Source organism: Eulemur rufifrons, chromosome 7, assembly GCF_041146395.1.
Source record: "Eulemur rufifrons isolate Redbay chromosome 7, OSU_ERuf_1, whole genome shotgun sequence".
Classification (NCBI taxonomy): domain Eukaryota; kingdom Metazoa; phylum Chordata; class Mammalia; order Primates; family Lemuridae; genus Eulemur; species Eulemur rufifrons.
Genome location: NC_090989.1, coordinates 47,895,800 through 47,909,188, shown reverse-complemented (window position 1 = coordinate 47,909,188; position 13,389 = coordinate 47,895,800). Strand labels below are relative to the sequence as shown.

General features: G+C 39.7%; 1 pseudogene; it reads left to right on the top strand.

Moving 5' to 3' along the window:
- Nucleotides 1-666: 666 nt before the first annotated feature.
- Nucleotides 667-1,458, top strand: LOC138386261 (large ribosomal subunit protein eL8 pseudogene; annotated as a pseudogene).
- The last annotated feature ends 11,931 nt before the right edge of the window (nt 1,459-13,389 follow it).

Genomic DNA, 13,389 nt, shown 5'->3' with positions numbered 1-13,389 from the left:
TTGAATAAGACTGCCATATTTTTAAAAAGTCAGTATTTACAAGGCAGATTTAGAATGATGAAGTAAAGAAAAAGAGCACTTTTTTCTTAAAGTTGCTATAAGGGAAAAACATTTCACAAAAAGGGAAATATATATGCTCTACTTTGGGGGAACTGTGTATGTGTGTGTATTTGTGTGTGTAACAGGATATTTGGCTAGATTTTTCATTTCATATTAACCATGTATACATAACTTGCATCTTATTTTCAAACTAACCATTCTACATCTTAATCTAATCAAGAAGACAAAATTTTAAGTGCTAATTTTTTTAATTCAGAGTTTCTTGAGTGGATATAATATGCCTAAGCAAACACACACACACACACACACACACACACCCCATAAACAGTGACCAGGAGGAAACTATTCCAACAGTCATAGCAACAATTCTTTTTAAACACAGCAGTATCTGGGGTTTGAAGGTCCACACATTTCCCTCTCAGTAGTGGTTTTATAGACACGAATGTGGAAAGTAGATGTCTTTGGTTTATTTCAGGGAGATCCCTGAGCTACTGAAAATGACAAACCTCAGCAATCACATTCAAGCCCCCATATTCTTCCACACTGAAAAGAAATGGGAAAAACCTTTAGTAAAAAAAGCATCAAGCTCTGCTCCAGCCGCCTGAGATGCTGAAAGGAAGGAAAGCCAAGGGCAAGAAGGTGGCTCCGGCCCCTGCCATCGTGAAGAAGCAGGAGGCCAAGAAGGTGGTGAATCCCCTGGTTGAGAAAAGGCCGAAGAACTTTGGCACAGGACAGGACATCCAGCCCAAAAGAGACCTCACTGGCTTTATCATATGGCCCCGCTACATCCAGTTGCAGCTGCGAAGAGCTATCCTCTCTAAGGGGCTGAAAGTGCCTCCTGTGATTAACCAGTTCACCCAGGCCTAGGACTGCTAAACACCTACTCAGCCGCTCAAGCTGTCCCGCAAGTACAGACCAGAGACAAAGCAAGAGAAGAAGCAGTGACTGTTGGCCCAGGCTGAGAAGAAAGCTGCTGGTGAAGGGGATGTCCCCACTAAGAGACCACCTGTCCTTCGTGCAAGGGTTAACACTGTCACCATCTTGGTGGAGAACAAGAAGGCTCAGCTGGTGGTGACTGCACATGATGTGGATCCCACTGGGCTGGTCGTCTTCCTACCTGTGCTGTTTCGGAAGATGGGGGTCCCTTACTGCATCATCAAGCGGAAGGCCAGGCTGGGATGTCTAGTCCACTGCACCACTGTCACCTTCACACAGGTTAACTCAGAAGACAAAGGAGCTCCGACTAAGCTGGTGGAAGCTATCAGCACCAATTACAACAACAGATAGGATGAGATCCGTCATCACTGGGGAGGCAACATCCTAGGTCCAAAATCTGTGGCTCACATTGCCAAGCTGGAAAAGGTAAAGGCTAAAGAACTTGGCACTAAACTGGGCTAAATGTACACTGTTGTTTTCTGTACATAAAAATAATAAAAGTTATCCTTCAAATAAAAAAACAGAAAAGCAGCAAATAGCTAAGTTTATTCATCTCCTCTGAAGCAGAGCTAATGAAACAGAAATGAAGCCATGTCCATCTTCAGAGGAAATTTCCCCGATAGACAATGATCCTATACTTCAGCGGAGTCCTCCTGGGAGGGCAAATTGATTTTCTAAAGCATCCTTGGTTATTCCAGAGACAGAATAAAGTCGCAGCCTGACACATTAACCTTCCACTACATTTCTAAGACTGGATCTATACACCTGGAACAAAGGAAGAATCAGGGCAACTTCAGGTCACCTCAACAAAAAATCTATTTAGGTCTGAATGACCCAAACACTTGGTTCATTCACCACCTTTGCCTTCCCAATTATTTCACCATGGCTTTTGTGAATACGTGGTGGTAGCCCAGTCTTTGTTTCTGTGTAAGTCAGAGGAGTCCTTTCTAAAAGGCAATAACCGCACATAACTAACATGTACACCGAGAACTGGCCTAGGGTCTCCCCAGAACAATATTCCACTTCTCTATCTTTTTTACTCAAGAAAAACAAAGAAATTTCTCCAGTACCCTGAGAAGTTTCAGCCTACTTGTTTCCATTGCATAATCTTTTTGACAAGTTTTTGTAAAGAATTTTAAAATCAGAAAAGTTCAAACACATTGATCTTAGAATTTCTTTTAAGTTACTGACATTTCCTTTCTCACGTAATAAGTGGTGAAAGCCAGTCAACAGTTAAAAAGTGTTTCTTTTTCTTTGATGTAGTCTTGTGTATTAAAAACAATCTCACTGAAATTTATTTCTATAAAGTTCTAAATCAGGATGTGTGAGTCACCCACACAAACATGCACATTCATTCACAGACCTATTAATTGGGGAAGAGGGAGAACAGAAGAATTTGATTTGGAAGAGAAAAATCAGCACAGTAAACCTATCATTTTATTTTCCTGCTAGTATAGTGGAATGTCTACCCTAGGACAATACGGAGAGCTAATCTATTCCATATTCATTCCCAGAAGTTCTAGCTTGATGAACCAGGAACTCATCCTAAGGTAAGAGACCATCAAGGTGTCCCATATCATTTGGGGTTATTTGCAACTGCACACTACAAGAGGTGCTTTGGGGTGCTGAGTTGTAAGTATTGCTCAACTTATCTTACGTCAAACTACACACCCAAGACAGACTATGAGAAACTGAAAGACAGAGCTAAATAAAAGAGTTTTAACACAAAGGACTTTGTAAGAAAGAAAGAATGAAACCCTTCATTAGACTCTAAAGAAAGAATTGTAAGACAGATGAGGAGACTGTCCATCTTTAATCTGTTTGAGAAGGAAGGACAACCACAGAGAGTGACAGCAGGAAGGACCACAGCAGCAGGGATGGCCACAAGCAGTTGATAACAGAGAATTTAAGCTTCCAAACAAAATATATAGACCAAGCTGAAAAATTAAAGTTCTATTTCCTGTTTGTCTACTGTGCATTTGAAAGTCATGGGTTCTGTCTCATGGAAGTCCATACTTCCCTCGCCAGACTAAGACCTGCTCTCACGTCTCCTCGGACCCCTTCTCCCTTCTTACAGCAACCTCCAGCCTGCACCATAGCTGTGCAGTTATGATAGGTATATTCTTCTGGAGGTATCTTATACCTCAATAAAATAAAAACACAACAATCACAAATTAGCAAACAAACATATGTATGAGCTAGGTCAGATCACACCTTGTCAGTTCCTCTGTTTCTGAGGAAAATGGTGAGTTGTTCAGTGTGTTGTTCTTTTCAGCCTCAATTTTCTAATAGATGATGTAGCCTCCTCAGAGGTAAAACCCAACCCTCCTGCCCAGAGATCTCTTCCTCCTTGGCTTTATTATACTATGAACACCACCATCTCACATGGAAAAGTTATCCATTTGTTCCTCTGTTCCTTAACTTACAATTTTCACATCATAAGTTGGCATACTAAATGTAATAAGATTCTTAGATTTACTTGATTCTAATGCTCAGTTTCATGATGTGATTTCAAAAAAAAATAACTTACCAGAACCAAATTATGTACTCTTAACTTCATATATGTTTCGAATATCTTACAAAACATAAATTCATTTCTGATTTCTCCAGTTTATACAACCCTCCCCCACACATGCACTCACAACCCTGTAAAAAGTTGGCATTTAAAAGGTCAATTTGAAACGTGCTTATGAGTGGAAACCTAAAGCTAACCAAAAGTAAATAAAAATTCCTATAATCTGAAAAGCCACTTGGAATAATTCAATTCACAACCAGTACATTTAAATAATTCCTTAAAAACAAAAATCTTATTCCATCTTTCCAATCAATGTCACTCAATCAAATGCATCACTGTCTATAAAGGATTAAATTTCTCTATATATCTTGGACGCTTTTGGCTTTTAAAATGGAAGACAACTTCTTGGCAACAAATGGATAACGTTCCACATGACTCCTGTCTGTTTTTTTAATTTTCTATTTCAATTAGAATTCCTTCCCATAATAAAAACATGATGAGATTGACAGTTTTCTGAAATCATAGCTAGTATTTTAAGAAAACTTACTCCTGATTTTCTATCACTATGGAGCATAAACTCGGGTACAAATTGTTGATCAAAGATGGCCTAAAATTTTAATCACCTTCTTTGGGAATTGTTTTTCCCTGAAATAGAGTTCAACTTTAGGAAGTCCTCACATACAATGTCAACTCATTTCTCCATACTTACAAACTATTTCTGTTAAAATTTGCTTTTAAATTTTTTCAAAGAAAGATAAATGGGAGTTTGAAAAATAGAGCAGAGATTGGAAGAGACATCAAACTTGAGAATGTGAAGGAGTCAAATATCACATTTAAAACTCTATTTTCCAAAAAGTTTTAGAATTTCATATCATCCTAAGTTAAGCAACTTGTGTATGCTTCAATGACACAAAATTATTTCTAGTGCCATTTCCAGGTGTTTTCCATCAGCTCTTTGCTTGAATCAGTCTGATTATCACTAAGCTGTCTTCATCCTCATCCTTCAATCATAGCTTCAGCCTTCTGTTTGTGATACCACATACTTATTTCTCCCCTTAAACCTCTTTAATTTTGGCCTCCTAGACACTGACCTCTGCTGTTTCTTGAAATCTTATAGCCACACCCTTCTTCCAGATCCTAACTATCTTATTCTTAAACAATATAAATTATTATGACCAATAATATTATCACCATTATATTAACAATAACAAGAAGCTTACCTGCCTCAAAATTATTTTAACACAAAAAGTGGAACTATCTTAAACATCATCATATGAATATAGTCAGGTCCCCTCTCAAAACTTTATTCAGTTACACCTCAAGTCAGATGGATTCTATGTCTGAATCTTACATCCCAGAAATCACTTGTGTGCTTAAATGTCATCTACAGATTATTAACCTATGTTAAATAAAACATAGGTCTAAATATCTACTTCCAGTCTAATGTATGAAGACATTATTTTAGTATTTTATTAAAAACAGACTGGCAATTTTTATTGTTTTTTGGACATAAAATTCCGAGGAGAAAAAAATTAATTTATTATTTATTTAGGATGATGGTAATTGACACCAAAGCACAAAGAACTTGCATTCTCCACTGAGATTTCTGGAGTAGTTAGAAGCAAATGCTAGTTTGAAGGTTGCTATTTAATTTTCCATTGCTATTATACAATCTGCACAGTAGACAACACTGGAAGAGAGGGGTTAGTGTCAAGCCATGAAAGAAGAAAATGTCTGTAACACTGAATGAAAAGACGTTTAGATCTAATTGTCTTCCCCTTTCACAGGGTACATCACAACATAGAGGCAAACAAAGCCGCATTTCTATTTATGAGGCTTTCATCTCCCGTCAGCAGGAAAAGCCCAGAAAGCTCTCAGATCAAGATGCTAATCTAATTCCAAGGAAGCTGATGCATTTTATCAAAGTTCTATGAGAAGGATGGCTTATGAATATGGCCAGATGGAGAGCCACAAAATTTTGCAGGGGAGAAATTCACATGAGAATTACAATGCAAGGAGGGGGGGAACCCCTACAAAGCTCCTGTTTTCAGAAGCTCCCAGCATAAATTTAAGCAAATTAAAAGCTTTGAGTACAGCTGAGATAGCCAACACTATGAAGAAATATATCAGAGCAAAAGCTATTTGGAGACATTGAAGTGTTCCCAGAGCACATCAAGATGGGTGCAGATCCCTTTTTTCATTCACAAAGACTATGCTGCTTTCATTACTGCTCATTCTCATAAACTCAGAAGGGAAAAAGAGTGCTTGGGTTTTCTCTCTCTGGGTTAACTTGGAGAAACTTGGCTATGATGTGAAGGCAGCATAAATAATTAAGATATGCAGCTCAGGCTGGGGACTTTTAATTCTAGTGGCAAAGAGGCAGGGTGTGGAGAGCAAATATTGCGTGCTCAGGCCAGCAGCCCCAATTGCTCTTCCTCCTCACTCCAACAAGATCTACTTCACTCCAAACATGTGTTATTTTATTACCAGAGTTCTCATTTCTTTAAACTGTCTCAAGTAGATATAGCAAATCCGGGTGAGCTAGACCACTACAGAATAGGCTCGTCAAATCCCTGTGTCCTGGGCCAATGAGAAGGGCAGTGGGTTCAAGAGTAAGAAGAACAGTAGCTTACAGTGGCTGAAATCTGGCAGGAAGTGCACATCCTCTGTGAATCAATAGACTTCCTACCAACAGAAGCAAAGGAAACCTGTCAAATACAATGAACACAGCAATTTGTCCATGACTTCTACCTTTCTTTCTCCATGTATCCTCTCAAATTGACCCTCCTCGTACATTTTCACCTCTAAAATTATCCTCCCTGTATGTCTACCAGCAAATTTTACCACAGACTCATGATCTTTGCTATGCCATTTCTAAATGTCTTGCTATACATTAATAGCTCCAGTTAGATGAGACATTTAGAGCCTCAAATTTAACATATCCAAAAATAAACCCGACCCTCCAAACCAAATCCTCCTTACTTTCCCTTATCTGTTAATGAATCACATTCTCCCAGGCACCCAGGCTGCAAATATCCTAACCACCTTTATTCTCCCTTTCTTCCTCTCACTCCCTGTCATCCCATCAGCTCCACAGTGTCCCCTGCCTAGGATGTTGAAGCCATAAAAATGAAGCTGAAGGCAGTTCTCTGTTAGAAGTGGCCCAAGGAAAGGAGTCTGTGGATTGGTTGGAGAGGGAAGCACTCCATGGAAAACAGGAGGTGATAAGAGAAAGAGCAGGAGACAGTCTGCAAGAAGAAAGGTAGAGAGAGCTAAAGTAAACTAAAAGAAATTAGTTCTACTGTTCCTGGAGAAGCTGGCAAGTTTTTGAAATCCTCGAAGTACAAGTTGCCCACACCTGAGGCAGGTAGCATCTCACGACATGGATCATGAATTTCAAAAGTAGAACCAACCCAGGGATCATGGTAGAGTACTGGGGAGGAGGACGACCACACCAAGGAGGCTAGACCTTAGGAGACTCTCCTCCTGTTCAACCAAGAACAGCATGCAGGCTCCAAAGAGCAGAACTATGTCAGTCGGCATGAAGGAAAGGGATTTTTCCACCTTCATTTGCCAGCTATCAAAGTAATGTGTGGTAGGCTAGTCAAATTGCTTGCAAATATATTTTTTATGTTATGCATATCTTTCTTGCATCTTATATATGCACAAAGCTCCACAAGACAGGGGAACTTGACACTAGAATGATAGTCCTTGAGAGAAATACCATGGAAAATGGGTGCAAAAATTCACTGGCACAGGTGTTGTATTTTATTCACATAGGTGCCACCACCTCATTTAGACAGGTTTAGTGACCTCCTAACTATTTTCTCACCAATTAGACTTTCTCTTCTTTTACCCCCAGACAATTCCCCTTTTTATTTTATTTTTTACTTCAGCTCATTAGGGGGTACAAAAGTTCAGGTTATATATATTGCCCATGCCTCCCCATCCCCCCGAGTCTGAGCTTCAATTGTGTCCATTCCCTAGACAGTGCACATCACTCTCATCATGTAGGTGTGCACCCATCCCCTCCCCCCACCCCATCCCCCCCTAGTCAGAACTTCAAGCGTGTCCATTCCCCAGGCAGTGCACATCGCACTCATCTTGTAGGTATACACCCATCCCTTCCCTCCAGCCCCCACCTCTGTCCAATACCCAATTGGTGTTAATCCCAAATGTGCACTCAGGTAAATCAGTTTGCTGGTGAGGACATGTGGCACTTATTTTTCCATTCTTGGGATACTTCACTTAATAGAATGGGTTCCAGCTCTCTCCAGGAGAACCAAAGAGATGCCATATCGCTATTTCTAATAGCTGAGTAATACTCCATGGTATACATATACCACATTTTGCTAATCCATTCATGAATTGATGGGCATTTGGGTTGTTTCCACATGTTTGAGATTGTGAATTGTGCTGCTATAAACATTCGGGTGCAGGTGTCTTTTTTATAGAGTGACTTTTGTTCTTCTGGGTAGATGCCCAGTAATGGGATTGCTGGATCGAATGGTAGGTCTACTTGAATCTGTTTAAGGTATCTCCATATTGCTTTCCACAGGGGCTGCACTAGTTTACAGTCCCACCAGCAGTGTATGAGTGTACCTATCTCTCCGCATCCACGCCAACATGTATAGTTTTGGGACTTTTTGATAAAGGCCATTCTCACTGGAGTTAAGTGATATCTCATTGTGGTTTTGATTTGCATTTCTCTGATGATTAGAGATGTTGAACACTTTTTCTTATGTTTGTTAGCCGTTTTTATATCTTCTTTTGAAAAATTTCTATTCATGTCCTTTGCCCACTTTTTGATAGGGTTGCTTGATTTTTTCTTGCTGATTTTCCCGAGTTCTAAATAGATTCTTGTTATCAGTCTTTTATCTGATGTGTAGTATACGAAAATTTTTTTCCATTCTGTAGGTTGTCTGTTTACTCTCATGACTGTTTCTTTGGCTGTGCAGAAGCTGTTTAATTTGATCAGGTCCCATTTATTTATTTTTGTTGCTGCTGTGATTGCCTTAGGGGTCTTCTTCATAAATTCTTTGCCTAGGCCAATGTCTGTAAGAGTCTTTCCTACATTATCTTCTAGAATTCTAATAGTTTCCGACCTAAGGTTTAAGTCTGTTATCCACCATGATTTGATTTTTGTGAGAGGTGAAAGCTATGTGTCCTGTTTTAGTCTTCTACATGTGGATATCCAGTTTTCCCAGCACCATTTATTAAATAAGGAATCTTTTCCCCAGAGTATGTTTTTGTCTGCTTTGTCAAAGATTAGATGGATATATGAGGATGGTTTTATATTTGGATTTTCTGTTGTATTCCACTGGTCTGTGTCCCTGCACTTGTGCCAATACCAAGCAGTTTTTATAATCACAGCCTTGTAGTATAGTTTGAAGTCTGGCAAATTAATACCTTCCATTTTGTTTTTGTTACTTAAAATTGCTTTTGCTAAACGGGGTCTTCTCTGGTTCCATATAAAGGGTAAAATTATTTTTTCTTATCTGTGAAAAATGATGTTGGTAATTTAATAGGGATTGCATTGAATCTGTAAATAACTTTGGGCAGTATAGACATTTTAACAATGTTGATTCTACCGATCCATGAGCATGGTATGGTTTTCCACCTATTTACATGTTCTGAGATTTCCTTCTTCAGTGTTTCATAGTTCTCCCTATAGAGATCCTTTACCTCCTTAGTTAAATATATTCCTAGATATTTTATTTTCTTTGTTGCTATTTTGAAGGGTATTGAGTCCTTAATTTGGTTCTCCGTTTGACTGTTATTGGCATATAAGAATGCCTCTAATTTGTGTGTATTGATTTTGTAACCTGAGACTTTACTGAATTCATTGATCAATTCCAGGAGTCTCTTGGTTGAATCCTTGGGGTTTTCTAGATATAACATCATATCATCAGCAAAGAGTGAGAGTTTGATCTCTTCTGTCCCTATTTGGACTCCCTTAATTCTGCTCTCTTGCCCCTGATAGCTCGCTCTCACAAGGACATCCAATACTATGTTGAAAAGTAATGGGGACAGTGGGCAGCCTTGTCTGGTTCCAGTTCGAAGTGGGAATGCTTTCAGTTTTTCCCCATTCAGTATGATGTTGGCTGTGGGTTTGTCATATATGGCTTGTATCATTTTTAGATAGGCGCCGTCTATGCCTATTTTGTTAAGTGTTCTTATCATAAAAGGGTGTTGAATTTTGTCAAATGCTTTTTCTGCATCTATTGAGAGGATCATATGATCTTTATTTTTGCTTCTATTTATGTGATGAATTACATTTATAGACTTGCGTATGTTAAACCATCCCTGCATCTCTGGGATGAAGGCCACTTGGTCATGATGGATTTTTTTGATAAGCACTTGGATTCGATTTCCTAGGATTTTATTGAGAATTTTTACATCTATATTCATAAGAGAAATTGGTCTATAGTTCTCTGTTTTAGTTGCTTCCTTTCCTGGTTTTGGTATCAGGATTATGTTGGCTTGGTAAAAAGTGTTGGGGAGAATCCCATCCTTCTCGATATTGGAGAATAGTTTATGTAGGATGGGCACCAGTTCTTCTTTGTAGGTATGGTAAAATTCAGGTGTGAACCCATCTGGTCCAGGGCTTTTCTTTTTGGGAAGGTTTTTTATTGCTGTTTCGATTTCAGATCTAGATATTGGTCTATTCAGGGATTCTATTTCTTCCTGGTTGAGCCTGGGAAGGCTGCGTATTTCTAAAAATTTTTCCATTTCCTCCATGTTTTCTAATTTGTGTGCATGAAGATTTTTGTAGAATTCATAGATTATATCATGTGTCTCTGTGGCATCAGTCGTGATTTCTCCTTTCATGTTCCTGATGGAGGTTATAAGAGTTTTTTCTTTTCTGCTCTTGGTTAGTCTATCCAGAGGCGTGTCAATTTTGTTTATTTTTTCAAAGAACCAACTTTTTGTTTTATTAATCTCCCTTATGGTTTGATTGTTGTCCTTTTCATTTAGTTCTGATTTAATCTTAATAATTTCTCTCCTTCTGCTGGGTTTGGGGTCGATCTGTTCTTCCTTCTCCAGCTCTTTGAGTCTATTCATTAGATTGTCTATTTGTAAGGTTTTTGTCTTTTTGGTATAGGCATTTATGGAAATAAATTTTCCTCTCAGGACTGCTTTCGCTGTGTCCCACAGATTTTGATAAGTTGTGTCTCCTTTGTCGTTTAATTCAAAGAATCTTTTGATTTCCATCTTGATTTCTTTATTCATAAAATGATCATTCAGGAGAAGGTTGTTTAGCTTCCATGACTTTGAGTAGAAATGAGAATTTCTGTTAGGGTTCATTGTTACTTTTATTCCACTGTGATCTGAGAAGATGCATGGTATAATTTCTATATTTTTAAATTTTTTAAGACATGCTTTATGTCCTAGGATATGGTCAATCTTGGAGAATGTCCCATGAGCTGATGAGAAGAAAGTATATTCAGTGGTTTTGGGGTAGAATGTCCTGTAGATGTCAGTCAGACCCATTTGTTCTAGCATTCTATTTAAGTCCATTATTTCTTTGTTTATTTTTTGTTTGGAGGATCTGTCCTGTACTGTCAGCAGCGTGTTAAAGTCTCCGGCTATTAAAGTGTTGTTATCTAACATTTGGTTCAGATCAAGTAGGGTTTGCTTTATGAATCTGGGTGCACCTAAGTTGGGTGCATATATATTAAGTATAGTTATGACTTCTTGTTGAATTGTACCCTTCACCAGTATATAGTAACCATCTTTGTCTTTCTTTACTTTTGTTGATTTAAAAACTAAGTTATCGGAGATTAAAACCACCACGCCAGCTTTCATTTGGCTTCCATTTGCTTGAAATGGAATTCTACCCTTTTATTTTCAGTCTAAGTGCATCCTTGCAGGTTAGATGAGTTTCCTGAAGACAGCAGATACTTGGCTTATATTTTTTTATCCATTGGGCCAGTCTATGTCTCTTGAGTGAGGAATTCAATCCATTCACATTTAATGAGAGAACTGATAAGTGAGACAGATTGCTGTTCCTCATGTTGGGTTGAATTTCATTGATCTGTTTTCTCTCTTGAGCCATTGTGATAACTGGGTTTTTATCTTTATCTCTTGAGTAGTTTTACATTCGTGGGTCTTTCTTGTGCTGGACCATGTGTAACTCTGTTTTGAGTACTTCTTGGAGAGGTGCTCTGGTCTTGGTGAATTCTCTGAGTTTTTGTTTATCTGAGAATGTCTTAATTTCACCTTCATATATAAAACTGAGCTTAGCTGGGTACAAGATTCTAGGCTGGGCATTATTCTGTTTCAGAAGAGTGAGAATGGGGCCCCAATCTCTTCTTGCTTGTAAGGTTTCAGTTGAGAAATCTGGCGTGATTTGGATGGACTTTGCTTTGTATGTTACTTGTTTTTTTCTCCTTACAGCTCGAAGAAGGGCCTCTTTAGTGGATATTTTGGTCAGTCTGATAACTGCATGACGTGGTGTCTTCCTATTTGATATGAATCTCCCAGGGGTTCTTTGAGCTTCTTGAACCTGTATATCTAGAGATTTGGCAAGGCCTGGGAAATTTTCCTCAATTATATCTTCAAATAGCTTATCCAACCCGTGCTTATTGTCTTCTTCACCCTCAGGAATGCCGATAACTCTCACGTTAGGCTTCTTCACATAATTCCACATTTCTTGTAGACTCTGGTCTTTTCTCTTGTTTCTTTGCTCTATCTCTGTTACTGACTTATTTAAGTGGAAAGTGTTATCTTCGATCTCTGAGATTCTTTCTTCTGTTTGATCTACCCTGCTCTTGAGACTTTCCACTGTGTTTTGTAGCTCCCTGAATAAATTCTTCATTTCTAGGAGTTCAGTTTGATTTTTCTTCAATATTTCAATTTCTTTAGTGAATTTTTCTTCTAAGTCCTGGATCTTTTTTGTGGTTTCTTTGTGTTGGTTATCCATTTTTTCTTGCAAAATATTCAGCTTACTTATGATCCATATTTGAAATTCTTCCGGTGACATGTTGCTATTTTGAATCTGGTTTGTGTCAATTGGTGGAGAACTAGTAATCCTCTTTGAGGGCAAGGTTTCAGCTTGATTCTTTATACTCCCAGAGTTCTTTTGTTGAGCCCTTCCTATCTGGATGAATTGTTAAGATCCCTTCTTTCAGCTTTAGTCTGTATAGAGGCATGCTGTGCGTGCCGATCTTAGGCAGTGTAGCACACCAGGTAAGCTGCCTCCTCTGTAGCTAGGGAGAGCCCTTCGCATGTTGTTCAGGATTTTGCTACCTCCGCTGGGGGGCTCCTCCTGTTGGGTCCAGCCCCAGAGAATTAACCCGACCCCAAACCGGTTTGAGAGTCGAGACACTGGGCTGTTCTGAATGCAGACAGAAAGTGACCCTTTCCCTGCCTCTTCCTCTCCTGAGGTGGTTTCTGCCTCTCTCTGTGCGAAAGACAGTGGCTAGGGGGAGGGGGGCAGCACCCTCATTCGCCCAGCACCCCAGCCGCTGCAGCTCCTGGGGTCAATGGTCTGCCCCGCCCCACAGTCTGCAAGGTCCACGCTCCACTCTCTTGCTACTGGGGAAGCACTCAGTATTCACACAAAGGTGGAGCTCCTAGTGAGGGTCCACGGACCAGGGGAGGGAGCCGCCCAGGGACCTACCTGGTACCCAATTGCTCCGCAGCAGCTAGGCTGTGGACCCCAACAATGGCCGTCTGTCTGCAGATTGCTGGCATTGGGGGTGAATGCTCAGGGTCTGGCAGGGGCCGGAGGAGCCAGGGATCGAGGGAGCCCAGCCACCCGCGTAAAGGAGACAGTTCAGCGTCTACTAGGCTCCTGTCCTTGCAGCTTTTTGCAGACCCTTTCCCACCAGTTGCAGTCCGTGCACAGAGCCCTGGGGTCCAAAATGCCTCCC